This window comes from Ananas comosus, linkage group 2, assembly GCF_001540865.1.
Source record: "Ananas comosus cultivar F153 linkage group 2, ASM154086v1, whole genome shotgun sequence".
Lineage (NCBI taxonomy): Eukaryota > Viridiplantae > Streptophyta > Magnoliopsida > Poales > Bromeliaceae > Ananas > Ananas comosus.
Window position 1 is genome coordinate 1,430,909 of NC_033622.1, and position 16,112 is coordinate 1,447,020.

A 16,112-nucleotide genomic window follows, 5' to 3' on the forward strand; every position below is an offset into this window, starting at 1 on the left:
TGGCTAAGTGTGTTAAATATAAAAATATATAAACATCGTTATCTAACGGCTTAAGTTTTTGAGTAATGTTTCTATACTTTTTTTTTTTTGTTACCATTCATTCACGTGTATTCAACGGCTCAGATTTAGTTTTTTTAAAATTGTGACCTGCAATAGCAGGTCACTTTAGGAGAGGTACCGATTACTAGGTATCTCAAAAAAGAATATTTTTCTCTTTTAATACAGGGGCAATTTAGTCATTTTACATCTACTATATTTTCAAAATTTTTATTTTTTCTTTGTTTCCTTTTTCTCTCTCTATCTTTCATTTCATAATTTGGCATTTCATACAAGAAAAATTTCAAATGATTTGACAATATAATCATTGAATTTAAACTTTAAATAGTAATATGAAATTCCTCTCATTTAAATTTCACTTTTAAATTTAAAATTTAATATTATATTCAAATTTATATTTTAAAAATTTAAGTTTCATATAAATACTTTGAAATATGGTAAACAGAAATAATTGTTTGAATTCTAATCTTCTGGTTTAGGTTTGGTTTTGGGTTTCGAAAAATTGGTCAGTTTTGAATTTGGATATGGATTTTTGAAATCCGTCGAGTTCGGAAATAAGTTTTGTAATTGTTAGTCAGATTCGAATTCAAATTCCTAACTATTTTTTTTCTCACCAATAATTCTAATCTTTTTAATTTATATGTTTAAAATTATATTTAAAATATTTATTAGCTCTAACAGTTAAATTATCATTCTGTTTAAAATATTTATTATCTTTACCGGTTCCAAATTGTTCTTAATGTTATTCGGTTCAATAGGTTAAAATCAGATTCTTGATAGAATAGGTCAAAGTCTGATCAGTCAAATCAATCGGTTCAATCTAGTTTTTAAATCATTGAATTTAAAATTTAAATAGTAATATGAAATTCCTCTAGAGAAATCTAGTTGTAGAAATCTTACTCTCTAAGTTTTTTATGCATTACGTTTTAAACTGGTGCGAATAAACTGTATTTTAAATCTTGGTAGAAATTTAGTTTTTAAATAGTAATATGAAATTCCTCTAATTTAAATTTCACTTTTAAATTTTAAGTATTTAATTTTTAAAATTTAAATTCATCGTATTTAGAAATAAAACTATTTCTAAAATTTCTATAATTTAAATTAATGCATAATTTGAGAAACACTAAAACATTTAAAGTAGATTCCTAAATTAATGCCTAATAATTGCATAAATTTGGTTAATCAATTAATTTCCTAAATTAGTGCTAATTAATGCATAAATTTAGGACCTCAATTAAAAGTTTCTTTAAATATTGTATTATTTAATTACCAAACTAACCTTGAATAAAATAATCCTTTTACCTGCTAAGTATTAAAGTTACATTTCTACCCTCTATTAATCAATGGTTAAGATCTTTTTTATTTTTATTTTTTACAAAGTACCGAATCATTTCTCTAAATTTTTAGAGTACAACGGTTGTTTTACATGGTGTCAAAGTAGGAGGTCCTAAATTCGAGTCACGCCAGGCTCCTAGTATATTAATTTCCTCCCAGACGTGAGGAGGGGTGTTAAATATAAGCTTAAATTTTAGAGTACAACGGTTGTTTCATAAAGTGCCCACTTTTTTTTTTTGTTTTTTTTGTTTTTTTTGTTGTTTTTTTTTCAAATGCCTAACTTTTTCATAAATGAAACAAACTTGCTTGAAGTGAAGTTCACTGAAAGTAATGCTTCATGTCTGAGTTTACTGAAACAAATAAGAGTTCATGACTTTTTAGTAGTCACTGGGTGCGGAGTCTGTTTGCTTTACCATATTTTTAAAGATGCCTGAAAAAGGGATGTCAGAATTATGAAATCCCATGTTGGTTTTGTCACAAAAAATTTATGTGACAGAAATTAAAAATTTTCGTGGAAAATTATCTTAGGGAAGATAATTTTCTTTTTCTAAAAATTTGATTTAGAAAGACTAAATATCCGTTTGCAAATTTTATATAATTTCCAAAATTTAAATTGAGTATAAGAGATGAATAAAATTATGAATTCCCTAAATTTAGGAATATTTAAATAGATTTTATATTCAAAGAATTATGATTTTTATGTAATTAATTTAGCGTAGATTGATATATAATTTGTGTCTATAAAAAGGGTTTTGTGGTAATTTTATTAATATAGTTGGGTAATTTCTATATTCAACCAAATGCAAAAATTATATATATATTTATCTATATTCTAATATATTTACCAAAAAATTCATAAGACAGGAATTTTATCATAAGAATAGATTTTTCAAAAATTAATTTTCAGTAAAAAAATTAAATTAGTGTTTTTATTTTATAAAAAAATCAAAAAATAAAAATACTAGTTTTTCATGAAATATGAAAAAAGATTTTTCAAAATAAATATTTTTCTTCAAAGCAAACGGGCGAAAAAAGATTTATCAATAAAATTTTTACTTGCAACACTTTTTCCAAGGAACCAACAGCCCCTAAAGGGGAAAGGTCTAGAATGCAGCAGTTATATTGCTAATATGGTGTCCACAACGAATCAGATTATTTTTTTGGGTTCATCCATCCCATCATGGTTATTAGAAAAATATTGTTATTGTATTTTCCTCAAATAGAAATATATGATTAACTGGTTATTAATGATGTGGTGTAAGTGTTACATAATAAACTTCCTCTCATAAAGGAGTGGATGTTGTATTACTTTGTTATATAATATCTCCTGCTCTGATACCATATGAATCATTTAACTTCTTTTTGCTGTTACTCTGGTCTATCTTAATGTATGATAAAATAAAATAATGTCTTTCATTAAGTCAATCTTTCCTTGAAAAGGCTTAAAGATCTTCTTTCTAATGTGAAAAGGTTAATCAAATGCAAGCAATTAGGTGTTTAGTACTTTGAGCTACAAGTTCCTCAAAGTTAGGCTCTTTTATGCAGTGGTCCAAGAGAGTGGAAGAATAAGTATTAGCGGGCCGGGTCGGCACAAGTGATGTGGCCCAGCCCAACATTTCGCCCGCATGCGCGTCGTAATCGGGCCGCACTATCTCCCTCTAGCAATCAACCGATAAGGGTCTGTTTGGTCTAGCTTATTTTGCATCTGCAAGAGCACGCCAATCCATCTTTGTAAGTTTCGCAATTAAATGAAAGAAATTTTTTTTCCCTTTTTGAAGGGGGTAAATATACATGTTCTATGAATAATACTTTTTGGGGGGTCATTTTATATATTTATTTATTTATTTATGTAGTTATGAGACTCAATCTCAGCTCCATGAGCACTAAATAAAGAGTATGTTTGAATTTTGGTACATTTCCAAAATTTTTGTAAACATTTTTAATCATTAATCTTAGTGATTAATATATGAACTTTAAATTGACAAGAAAGTGCTAGCTCTTTCACAAAAGTGATTACAACAAAAATAGCACTTGTGGTGCAATCACACTCATAAGTGGCATATTCCATTACCTTGAATTAATTATTCTCTTCAAAAAAAAAGGGGGGGGGAGATTAAAATATTAAGATATTGTGAGAGAAAAGTGAAATAGAATCTAGCCAATAAAGTCAACAAATATATTGAACATGAACATGCTACTGCTTTAAAAAGCAACATTAAAAACAAAGAGCATTGATTCATTATTACTTGATAATTTTTTTATGGGGTGGCCACTCACTTACTGTTGCCACCATCTATGAATGGATAGGGATAGGTGTAAATTGCACTACTAGTCCCTAAACTTTTGCTCTAATTTTGTTTTAGTACTTGAGCTTTTTAGAATATTTGTACTTTGGTCCTTGTTCATTTCACTATGAAAGGAAAAAAATTGAATGCAATTTTTTCTTTGCTTTTATTATTATTATTTTTTTGTTTCAAAGTTGTTATCTATTATTTAGGATGTGCTTGTTTCATTTGAACTTGAGAGAGGTGAAGTGATTTTTAGTTGTAAATTTTTTACTTTTATTGTTTGATTCACTGTAACTTTATCTAAATTCAAAATTAAAACTTAATTCACCTAAAATTCTATTTTAATCAGAATTTCACTTTCCGTGAAACAAACAGCACCTTATCGACTAAAAAAATAATAGAAAAATTTTGCCACTACTGCATCAAATTATATACAATTACTATTAAACAAAAATGGTAACAATGCCAAACAAGCCTTAAAAAGTTTGAGAATGAAAATAAAAGTAGGGACTAGTAGTCCAATTTATCCAATAATTAATAATAAATTAAGAAGAGATTAAAGTGGATCTCCATGTTTGTGTTGGGTGATGGAGCTCCACATCAGCTTTTCTTATACGTCCAAAAAAGCCCTCGTGCGTTACACCTGTTATCTACTGTGCTCAATGATTAGGAGTTGTTCATGGCCCATGCAATATGGGGGACAAAAATTTGGTGGGCATTATACCCAAACAACGGATGGGCGCTGCATGGCGTGCGGCGCTCATCGTGACCGTCAAAAACGGGAAAAAAAAAAAGAAAAGAAAAATATGTGGTCTCCTATTTTTAGAGAGAGAGAGAGAGAGAGAGAGAGAGAGGGGCGGTGGCGATGGACGTCCGTACACACACGGCGCCCATCGGCTTCATCACGGATGCCCACCAAATTTTTGTCCCAATATGGAAACAGTATATGTTATACGTATCTCATCTAAATAAATTCATTGTTTTTAATTAATAAAACATAAAATATTAAATATTTAAATATTATGGCGAAAAATCTCTCTCGCGATTACACTTTTCGAACCAGTCATTTCAAATAAGTGCTATTAAGAGCACGGAGGTCTCTGTATTCTTAAGTCGTTTTCGATGATGGAGCTTTCGAATCGACGATCGGCTCCATTAGACTTGATCTAGCATATTTGAAATATCTAAAAAAATATATTTTGTAATTTTTCGATATTATTTACCAAGTGATCAAAAGGATTTAACATCAACGGCTGAAAATGAAAATCTAATAAAAAGTGATGGTATAACACTAAAATTTTCGATGAGAGATATTAATCTAGTAGTAAATAATATAAAAAAAATTTTATCAAAATTTCATCTGATTTGAATACTTCTATCTTTCAAACGATATACATTAACCTTCTCCTTTCTCTCTCTAGGTTGAAGCCGTTCGCAAAAAGTCTCTTACCTACCCTAGTGTACCGGTACAACATCAATGTTGTACCGGTACACGCAGCAAAGATGGCAAACCCGAGAGCAGTCTGCGCTGGAAAACTATATGGGGTACCGGTATACCCCTTTGTACCGGTGCAAAATATAGAAAATCTGTAATTTGCAGATTCCAATGCTGATTCCTGCTCTCGCATCCCCACTGAGTCCGTTTTGCATTTATTTCGCGCCAACGCGACTCGGACTTGTCCCGACACTCTCCCAACGTGTCGACAAGTCTCAATTGCTGCACTCCAGGAATACTACACAAATATTTTGAGGCTTGATGTATATAGAAATATATATTGTTTAAAGATAATGATTTTTTTTTTATATTTTATATATATCCAGCTAAATTGTACTTTTGATACTCAAACTTTAATTACATACTTTTCACTCAAACATGTTAAACTATTGCAATCTAAATTGTACTTTTGATACTCAAACTTTAATTACATACTTTTCACTCAAACATGTTAAACTATTGCAATCGGTCCGATTTACTTGGTTAAATACTGGTGTACTGCTAATATAATACCGATGTGATATTGTTATAATTGATAACGTGGCAAATTATGATGCCATAGCACCACCATATAAGCAAAATATCAGTATCTAGTCAAATAAATTAAACCATAGCATTTAATTGAATAATTTTAAAAACTTAAATCAAGGAATTAAAATAAATTGGAGGACCAAAAAGTCACGTGCCCTAAAGTTTGAGGACCAAAAGTGCAATCTAGCTTTTATATTTTCAACATTAACTATGAGAACTAATTGTTAGTGCGAAACCGTTCTTCATGCTTGCACTCGGATAAATGCATGAAGTTGTTGGTAAAATAAATATATTTAATATTGGATTAATTGCGTACAGCTCTATGTAAATATATCGAATTGCTGGTATACCTTTTAAATATATATCGAATTGCTCTATGTAAATATATTTTATTCCTGCAAAAGTCCTATCGTTTTCGAATATACCCCTTGCTGTTAGAATCCATTAGAAAAATATAGTTAACCACAAGTAAAATACTTAACCCTTACTAATGAATAAGTTAAATTAACCATTTTACCCTTCTTATATTATTTGGTAAAATACTCTTTGGGAAGACATTTCTGCATAGCAGGCTTTTGGAGGGATATATATATATTTGTAAGGGTAAAAATATAATTTCATATATTTGTTGTAAAAAATAAACAACGCTCTGATGGTAATAAACCAGAGGGATAAATATAAATATTACTGGACTTTTGTAGGGATAAAAAAATAAAAAGTTAATTAAACCTTGTTGGGATATATTTGCTATTCGATCTGTTTACAGAAAGCTATATGCAATTAACCCTCTAATATTATATGTTGTTGATGCTAATTCAGATTAAGATTATCTTTAGATTAAATTAAATATAAATTAGTTGTTATCCATATCTTCATCAGTTATTTAGATTAGATTTGACTTTTAATCTTAATTAGTTTAAGATAGAATTGAAATATTTTATGTTGTTAGTGTTATCTATGCTTTTCTTTTCCTCAAATTATTATTTTACTAGTGTAGTTATCCGCACGATGCAGCGGACAAATATTATCGAAGCTATTTTTTTATTATTGTTGATCATCGATGATAGTTTGAAATTGTACATATATCAAAAACAAAATACAGTGAGGAGATGAAGAAAGAAAAAAAAAAGAGAAAAAAAAAAAGAGGCGCAAAATAAAGGAATGACAAAATAATTTAAATAAAATTATTAGCCAGATTAATAATTCAATTAATTTAAATAAAAATAATTTAAATAAAATTAGCTCAAGGTGCTATAAAATTTTCATATATAAACTTTAATATGATTTAAATTGTATTTGTTGAATTAGATTTTAATTGTATAATAGTAAATTTTTTAAAATTATTCAGTGTATATATAAAATTGTAAATTGGGGTAAGCAATTATTTATAACATACATACAAATCCTTTAAAAAAACATCTAATTCTAGAAACAAATCCTATAAAAAAAATATTTTCTATCAGCTTATTGTTTAACAATTTTACATACATTTAAATAACTATAAAAGAAATTGAAAAAAGCTAATAGATAAGGTAGTTTAAAAAACAAAACATAAAAGAAAAAGTAAATACAAAAAATTCCTGATTACTTGATTATCACCATATATATATACTATCAATAATAAGCCGCCGCATCCAAGATCTTCATCTTCTACCACCACTGCCATCCCCACCAAATACACGACGGGATCTGCGGATTCTATGGACTTGACGCGATGTGACAGTGATGAAAGCGAGCGACTTTTACGGGAGAGGGAGAGGATGAAAAAAATTTAGCAAGAGTTGAAGAACGAAGAGATTAATGGAGACATTGGGGGAAGAAAAAATTAATTATTAATTAAATACAATAATAAAGAGAGAGAAGTGGGGTTATTGGAAGGTAAAGAGGTGAACATTAAAGAAGAGAAGAAGAGTTAGAACTTTTGAAAGAAAAAAATAATTTTGAATTAATTATAATAATAATAAAAAGAGAGAAGGTGATGTTATTGGAAGGTAAAGAGTTAGACGTTAAAGAAGATGAGAAAGAAATAATTAAATTATTTAAAAAAATAAAAAAATGAGAGCTTGCCACATCATCATTTGATATTGGGGATTCATATAAGAGTATAGATATGCTTCATTATTGAGTTGATTAAGGCTTAAGCCTCCCAACATATTTAACTTGTCCTTGTTTGTTTAATCAGATAAGCAACTACATATATTACATATTATATTCATGGAACTCTAGCTTCAAATTTTACAACTGCATATACATACAATAAGTTTACTTATTGAGCTGCATTCTGCTCTGATACTATATAAAACAAAATTAATTTTTGTTAACTTTTGTGAGTTTTCATTCTAAGTAGTGCTTGATTTTTTTTTTTAGAGAAAGATAGCACGTTACTCATTTCATTCATTCAGACGATGATCATGGTGAGGCAGCACTGGCCTCGGAGGATGGCAGAAAAAACACTACGGGTTACAGTTAACACTGGCCAACACTAGCTATCATTACTAGTTACAGTTAAGTCGCTCTGCTGGACTGAGCTTCTCCCACAAGTTCATCAGCTGATTAATCTTGTGAATTCCGAGGGTCGGGTCTGTGTGTGTTATCCCGAAGATCGTTCTATTCATGATATCCCAAATAACCTACCAGCATGCTATAAGTTTAATAAGCCTAATAAATTTAGAATGAGGCCTCATCTTTCCTGTCCATCTATTCCAAATAAAATGCACATCTTCTCCCATATCTCCCAGTTGGACATTCTCCACGGTCAAGATCATAAGGAATTTGATCTTTAATAAGGCTCTTTGATGCTAAAATATGGATGCTTCGCAAACCCTAGATATTGAAACTAAAGATGAATGTCATGAAGCAATTCACATGCATAATGTGACAAATTTTCTCGCATCTGGACTAGAAATTTTTACAAAAATTAATTTTTTTTAACCTCCGCCACTTTCGGATAACTAAATATGTCCGGAATAAATTACGAGAAAATTAAATAAAATTGGAGGCTGGTGAGGAATAGAACTTTTAGAACTTTTTACTCTAATTGTGAAAACTAAAACGTTAAGCAATCGCCTTATGATTAATCTCGAATAACTTAAATTGCCATAAAATAATATTTTTATATTTTAAATTCCTTACCATTTTAACGAAATAATTTTTTGATTTCGTGCATGTGCATGAGCAAACATAGGCGAAGAATCCGGTTCTAATTAATTTGGTCGCGTGTCTTAGACTCTGGAACCTACTATTAAAATAAATTTCTAAAAATAAAAAATCCCACTTTTACTTTTATGTGAAGGAAATATTTCCTTGCTTAAAAATCGTATCGTTTTAAAATCATATCTAATATAAGATAAAATATTTAATAAACGATCTTGATGAATATCTTCGGAATTGAAGCAATAATATTAAACTTATATAGATCCTCCTATTCTCTTTTAAAGTTATGGATCCTATACCTTTTGATATTTTTTAAAATATCATTTTTCTACTTGGGTGCAGCATAAAAAATCTTTAGTTAATTATTATTATTATTTTTATATAAAATAATTATAATAAAGAATACTTATGCTTAGTTTTGTATTGAGCTACATCCGACGTTATTAGATAAAATGAACTTAGAAATAAAATATATATGGATATAGTTCTGCGTTCTTCGATAGAATCGCAGAAAATATCGTAACTAATTTATCATAATGTACGAAACGAAATATCACGTACAAAAATAAATAGAATATTTTTTTTATGATAATGTCTCATCGTGGGTGTGAATTGATCAATCTTTTTTTTTTCTTTTTGTTTTTTTTTGAAGAAAATAGATGCTAAGTTCCTCTCCCCCTTACCTTCTTTTTGTTTGCATCTAACCCTAGTAGTGGAATCTAGCCTGGCACCACTTTGTCATTTTTGTCGTTGGTGTAGCTGCGTGGGGAATCGCTTCTCCCAAAAGTCATTAATAACTAGCTCCACATTTCTCTCCAGGCTCAAGCTCTTCTACTTGAAAAATTATTTTGGCTACACCACGTGTACAAATACATCTCCGAACTGTTAGATCATTGGCGCTAATTATTAATCCCAAAAGCTTGAGCTGTTAGAAATACGCAATCAATTCACTTAAAGCGTATAAATACAGCGTCCACGGATATCGATTGTGACTTGATCCAACCAGCCTCACGCCACTTCGAACATGACTCGACCCAACCCAGTCTCACGTCATTTCGAACATGACTCAACCCACATGGCCTCACAGCACAGGACAGGATACTAATCCATTTAAGCCAACACTAACATCTCAAAATCACGCGACAAAAATCTCAAAATCAAAATTTAATTTCTCAGACACTAAATAATCAAGACTATTTTTGATGCTATACTTTTTATAGATAATTGTTTTAGATAGTGTATGTTGTTTGTGTGGAATTAAATTTTGATTACAAAAGTATTTATTATTATGAAAAATTATATGCCGTACACAGAGTCATACATATACACTATGTTTACGCAATAATTTTGGTCTTTCTCTTGTCCCCATTCAACTCTTCTTATCCGTACATTTCATTTTCTCCCTCTTATATTTTTTTCTTCTCTTTCTCTCTTTTTGTGTGGAATTGGGATAAAGTTCATTGTTTCTTTCCTTTTTCTTTTTCTGATAGAAAATAATATTTTTACATTTTACAGTGGAGTGTATATCTTATACCTTGTATTAATTGAGTAGTATATAATGTTTATATTTCATGATGTAAATTTTGCAACTACGTTATTGTTGTACTTATATCATTTCTCATATTTTATTCCTCTATTTTAGTTATTTTTTTATTAGTAAAAATATACAGAATATATCTGAACTATAGACGCTTTCAAATTTTAATTTTACTATTCAATTTTTCAATCTGTTTGATTTGAGTAAATCAACCGCACTTGAACCTCAAAATTTGAAAGCGTTGGTTATTTTTATAAGTTCAGTATATATACTTCATAAAATTCTAATTAATTTTATGATGATATGTCACTAATGTGATAATGATATAATATTTTATTCATCGCTATGTCATAAATTATGTCGCCATCATATACTATCATATTAGCTTATTTAGTCAAAATAAATTATACATTGGGACTCAATTACAACAATTTAAAATTTTAAATTCAAAATATTACAAATTTTGAGAACTAAAATATCACTGTCCCACAATTTGAGGACCAAAGGTGTAATTTAGCCTTAATTTCCACGCCTTAATCGGCCTTATGTTAGGAGTATGGTAAACATTTTGATAAATTAATAAATGTGATCTTTCACTTTAGTTATCAAATCTTTCCATTTTTATAATACGATCCTTAATTTTTATTATATTCATTTCAATTAAATTAATAATAATAATTTACTCTAAGAATTAAAAGATTAAAACTTAAAAGTAAAATATCAGAAAAAGTTTGGAAGCCAATTTGAATTTTACTCTTCACCAATTTGAATTTTCTTTTGACCCATTCAAACTCCCATCTTTAACGGCTACTAAATCCAACGTATATATAGTGCGGCCGTGTGAGCTACTCACACGTGCGGTAGCACGTGCGTTGCCATGCACACGAGCTTTCACGCTCGGCGTCGACGTCGTGTGGATTTGTAGAATGGGTGCGTGAACGTGCCCTGCGGAGACACGTGTGGCGTTTTTGTGAAGTTAAAAATTACAACGTATGTGGCACGTGTCACGTGCATGCATGCTACGTGACAAACACTATCAAATCTTAGGATAAACTTCAAATATCACACCTATAATTTTATATTTTTTCACTTTAATACCCTATGGTTTAAAGTGTATCAAATTAGTATCTTGTGGTTTTATTTTTATGTCAGCTTTTTTGTTAATATTTTATTAAATTATATACAAAATTTCAGATACCCTATCTAGATTTATCGAATATTCACTTTAGTACTCTTTACTATTTAACTTTAACATTGATTTAACGAAAAAAACAATAGAATCAATAATAAAAAGAAAAAAATACACTTTAAACAACAGAGTATTAAAGTGAGAAAGTATGAAATCACATAGATGGTATTTGAAATTTTTCCTAAATTTTAAGTTAAACCTGTTTTAAATTCGAATTCAATAATTATGCGTAGTTGATTGATACCCTCCAATTTCGTCCCATATTTAAAACATATTTAATTTAAATTACGCAATTATATCCACATATTATTTTTATACATTAATAAAATAATTTTTATTTATTGAAGCATGTAAAAATATATATATATACATATTTATTAACACATGAATAATATATAATAATAATATTGTGAAAAATTCATAGCAATGGTCATTTTTAAATAAAAGTGATTTTTATAAAAAATAAAAAATTATAAAAAAGATATGGCGCACACCTTGTTAATTAGAAATAATTACAATCTCATATTGTAAATAATTTTTGATTTGTAAGAAATAAATAGACTTAATTAATTACACTTTTTTTTTTTTTACTTTTTATACCGTATTTGTTTTTTCAAAGACACGATCGAACTTTTTTTTTTCATTTTCTAGAAAATAAACAATAAATCTATAATTTAGATGAAATAAAAAATACTAATTAAAAGTGGTAGAATATATATTCAGCTTATTTTAACAAAAAAATAAAATGTAGAAATAAGGAAAATATAGATGAACATAACGTGATAAAAGTTTCAATGAGCTTACCATAGATATTCATAATATGTTTTTAATATTATTTAACTAGTTACTCTTAATAAAGTTGTTAGATTTATTAACAATAACTAGTTGACTGTACTTGCAAATGCACGTAATAATTATTTTAATTTAGTTTAAATCAATATAAATTTGTATATTATATTTATTTAAAAATTTATAATAAAAATTATAATTTATAAATTTATATGTTATAGTTTATTAAAAAATATTTTGTAATATTTTACATGTTACTTTTTATATATACATTAATATTTTTATATTTTTTTAATTTATGATGAATTAAAATTAAATATCTATTTTAAACTAAAAATTAAAATTTAATTGATATTTATTTCAAAATTTAAAATTTAATTTTTGATCCATTATTAATTTAATTTTTTAAATTAATTATTCAGTCAAATTGATGTCAAAAATAAAATTACAATTTACAATTAAACTCAAATTTAAATTTTAATATAAAATAGATGAAAAGAAATGCTATTTTCAACAACGTTCATTTTTATTTAAATATTTTTAATAAATTGATTATAACCGTTCGTAAAATTAAATTTAATAGATAGATATAAATGCTTTTTTAACAGATTCATCATAACCGTTTGTTCTTATTTGAGATTTTTTAACAAATTGATCATACCGTTTGCAGGGATATTCTTTTTTCTTTTTAATTTCGTCTGTCATTTCTATATATTTTATATATAGTATTGATATTGATATATAGATTGACGAGAAAAAAATAGTTTTGTAATGTATATAAACAAATAATACAAGTGAAAAAATAAAAATAAATCTAAAATACAGCGTAGAATAAATTTCATTTTTTTAATAATAGAAGAGTATTTTGTAAAAAAAAATTGTAAAGTCAAATAAAAATAACACTACATGGAGGTCCAATGTACATCACATCCATCTAAAAACTACATTAAGTTTTAATATTGTTTTTAAATTTATACTTGCATAATATTATCATCCAATAGTATTATATATATATACTATATATATTATATAATATATATATATATATGAATTAAAATTAAAAATTATAATAAAATTATTGATTGGGTATACAGTGCACCGGGTTACGTAACAAAAAGGCGCAACGGAAGGGAAGGAGGGGAAGCTATGAATAGAAAGAGAGAAAGAGAGACTTCTTTATCATCCATTAAATTAGATTCCGATAATTAAATCTTAATTCATTAAATTAGTTTAATAATAAGATTATTTAAAATTTACGTTACTAGTGATAAAGTTTAAAATTAATGATGAGATTATTGAAAGTGTATTACTATTAGATATATATTATATATTATAATATTAGTATATATATATATATATATATATCATTGTAGCTGGACTCTATACATGTATAGGTATAAACTAATTGAGTGTACTTGCAAATGTATTTAACAGATATTTTAATTTTTTTTCAAACTAATATAAATTTGTATATTATATTTATTCAAAAAGTTATAATAAAAATTATATTTTATAAATTTATATGTTATATTTTATTAGAAAATATTCGCAATATTCTATATTATTTTTTTATATAAATTGAATATTTTTATATATTTTTAAATTATGATAAATTTAAAATTTAAGTATGTGTTTTAAATAAAAATAAAAAACTAATTCATATTTAATTTAAAAATTTAAAATTTAATTTGATCCACTATAATTAAATTTTTTTATTGTTAATTCAAATTTGATATCCAAAATTAAATTTAATTCACGATTTTAACTATTATTTTTTAACGGATTGATCACAACCGTTTGTTTTTATTTGAAATATTTTTTTATAAATTGAACTCAAAAAAGGACATGCTCAAACATTATTACAAACGTTTGTATGATTGGATTTATAGATGTATATAAATATTTTTTTTAATGAATTGATTATAACTGTTCATTTTTGAGATATTTTTTAATATATTAATCATAATAACTATTTGTAAGGAATTTTTTTTTTGGTTATTATATGATTTTTTATATTCTTTTATTAGTAGATATAGAGATAGATATAGATATAAAAATAGATATAAAATATAATTTTGTTTAATAAATATAAATTTTTAATTTCACCAATAATAATACTGACTCTCCTTACCGCACTCGAAAAGCACGTACAGAACGGCATCTCCCTCCCTCGATCCTCGTGACAGGGGAATCCGTTTCCGAACCGCGATTCCCAACGCGTTTCCCCGTGCCAAGATCGGGTCTAGGGTTCGGGGCCTATAAATAGAGGGGCGAGGGGCAAATCACCATCGCACACGATTTCGAAAGCGTCGCCGCACCCTCTCTTCCATCTCTCTCCCTCTCTCTCTCTCTCTCTCCTCGATCGAGCATTATTTCTAGGGTTTCGATTCCTCCTCTTCGTCGCCTCTCTCGGAGGAGGATCGCATCGTTCGTCGCTTTGGTTTCCTTCGACGCCATTGACGCGGTGCATCCATAATATTTGTAATCGTGAGTTTTCTCATCTGCAATTCGCTCGCAGTGTTCTCGTGAGCGCTTTTGTATTTCTCGTTGTTCTGATGTGATTTTGGGTTTCGTAACGGGTATATGATATTGTTCTTGTTTCTTGTTTGGTTTTGATAGTTTTGCTTAAATCTGTAGTTTTCTCTTCTTTATCTCTCTGTTCTCTTACTATATTTGGTTTTTGTTGTTTATGATGTGATTTTTGGTTTGGGAGCGGGTATATGATCTTGATCGTGCTTGGTTTTGCTTTTGATTATGATTTTTCTTGTTTAAATCCGTAGTTCTCTTCGTAATATCGCTGTTTTATTAAGATATTTGGTTTTGCTTGTTGTTTTGATGTGATTTTTTGGTTTGGAAACGGCTATGTGATCTTGATCGTGATTAGTTTTGATTTCGTATCTCTCGTTTTGGTTTTTCTTACGGAGTTTCTTGTTTAGGTCGGTTATTCTATGTTAAGGATTTAGAAATCGCTTTGAATCCGTAGTGTTTACTCTTCTTAATCTCCCTGTTCTCTTTTGAGATCTGTTTTTCTTGTTGTTCTGATGCTCTGCAACTGGTATGTGATCTTCCTCGTGTTTGCTTTTGATCTTGATTCACTCGCTTTAGGTCGGTTATTTCATTGTAGAGGAATAATAAGTTGGTTTAAATCTTTTTTATATAATGATATTTGTTTTGTGATCTCTCTCTCTCTCTCTCTCTCTCCAATATTTTGATGCGTGGGGTTAGATCTAGAAGTTATGGATTATGTTTTAGCGGATCCTTTGATTCAGGATCATTACTACGTTTCTTTGTTGCAAATTGTTTTCTTCTCTGCGTTTCTCTTGTGCTTGTAATATATATATATATGTTGATGTTCTCTCTTTTTTACATCTTTTCCTCCTTTTCTTTTTTTGTGTAGATGTATTGTTTGATCCGAGTTTATGATCAATACTATTTAGCATATTCTGTTGTTGTGTCGTTGTGTGTACACGGAATAGTCTCCGAACTCGTTTGAATCCTTCTTTGTTCGCAGGAGGCGTTGATGTTTTAATGGAGTCTAAAGGTGGGAAGAAGAAGTCTAGCAGTAGTAGTTCATTACACTACGAAGCTCCCCTCGGCTACAGCATTGAAGACGTCCGACCCGCCGGCGGCATCAAGAAGTTCCAATCCGCTGCCTACTCCAACGTAAGTATCACCACCACCACAACAACAACAACAACAACAGCAAACGAACAAACAACAAGAAACGAAGAAGAGAAA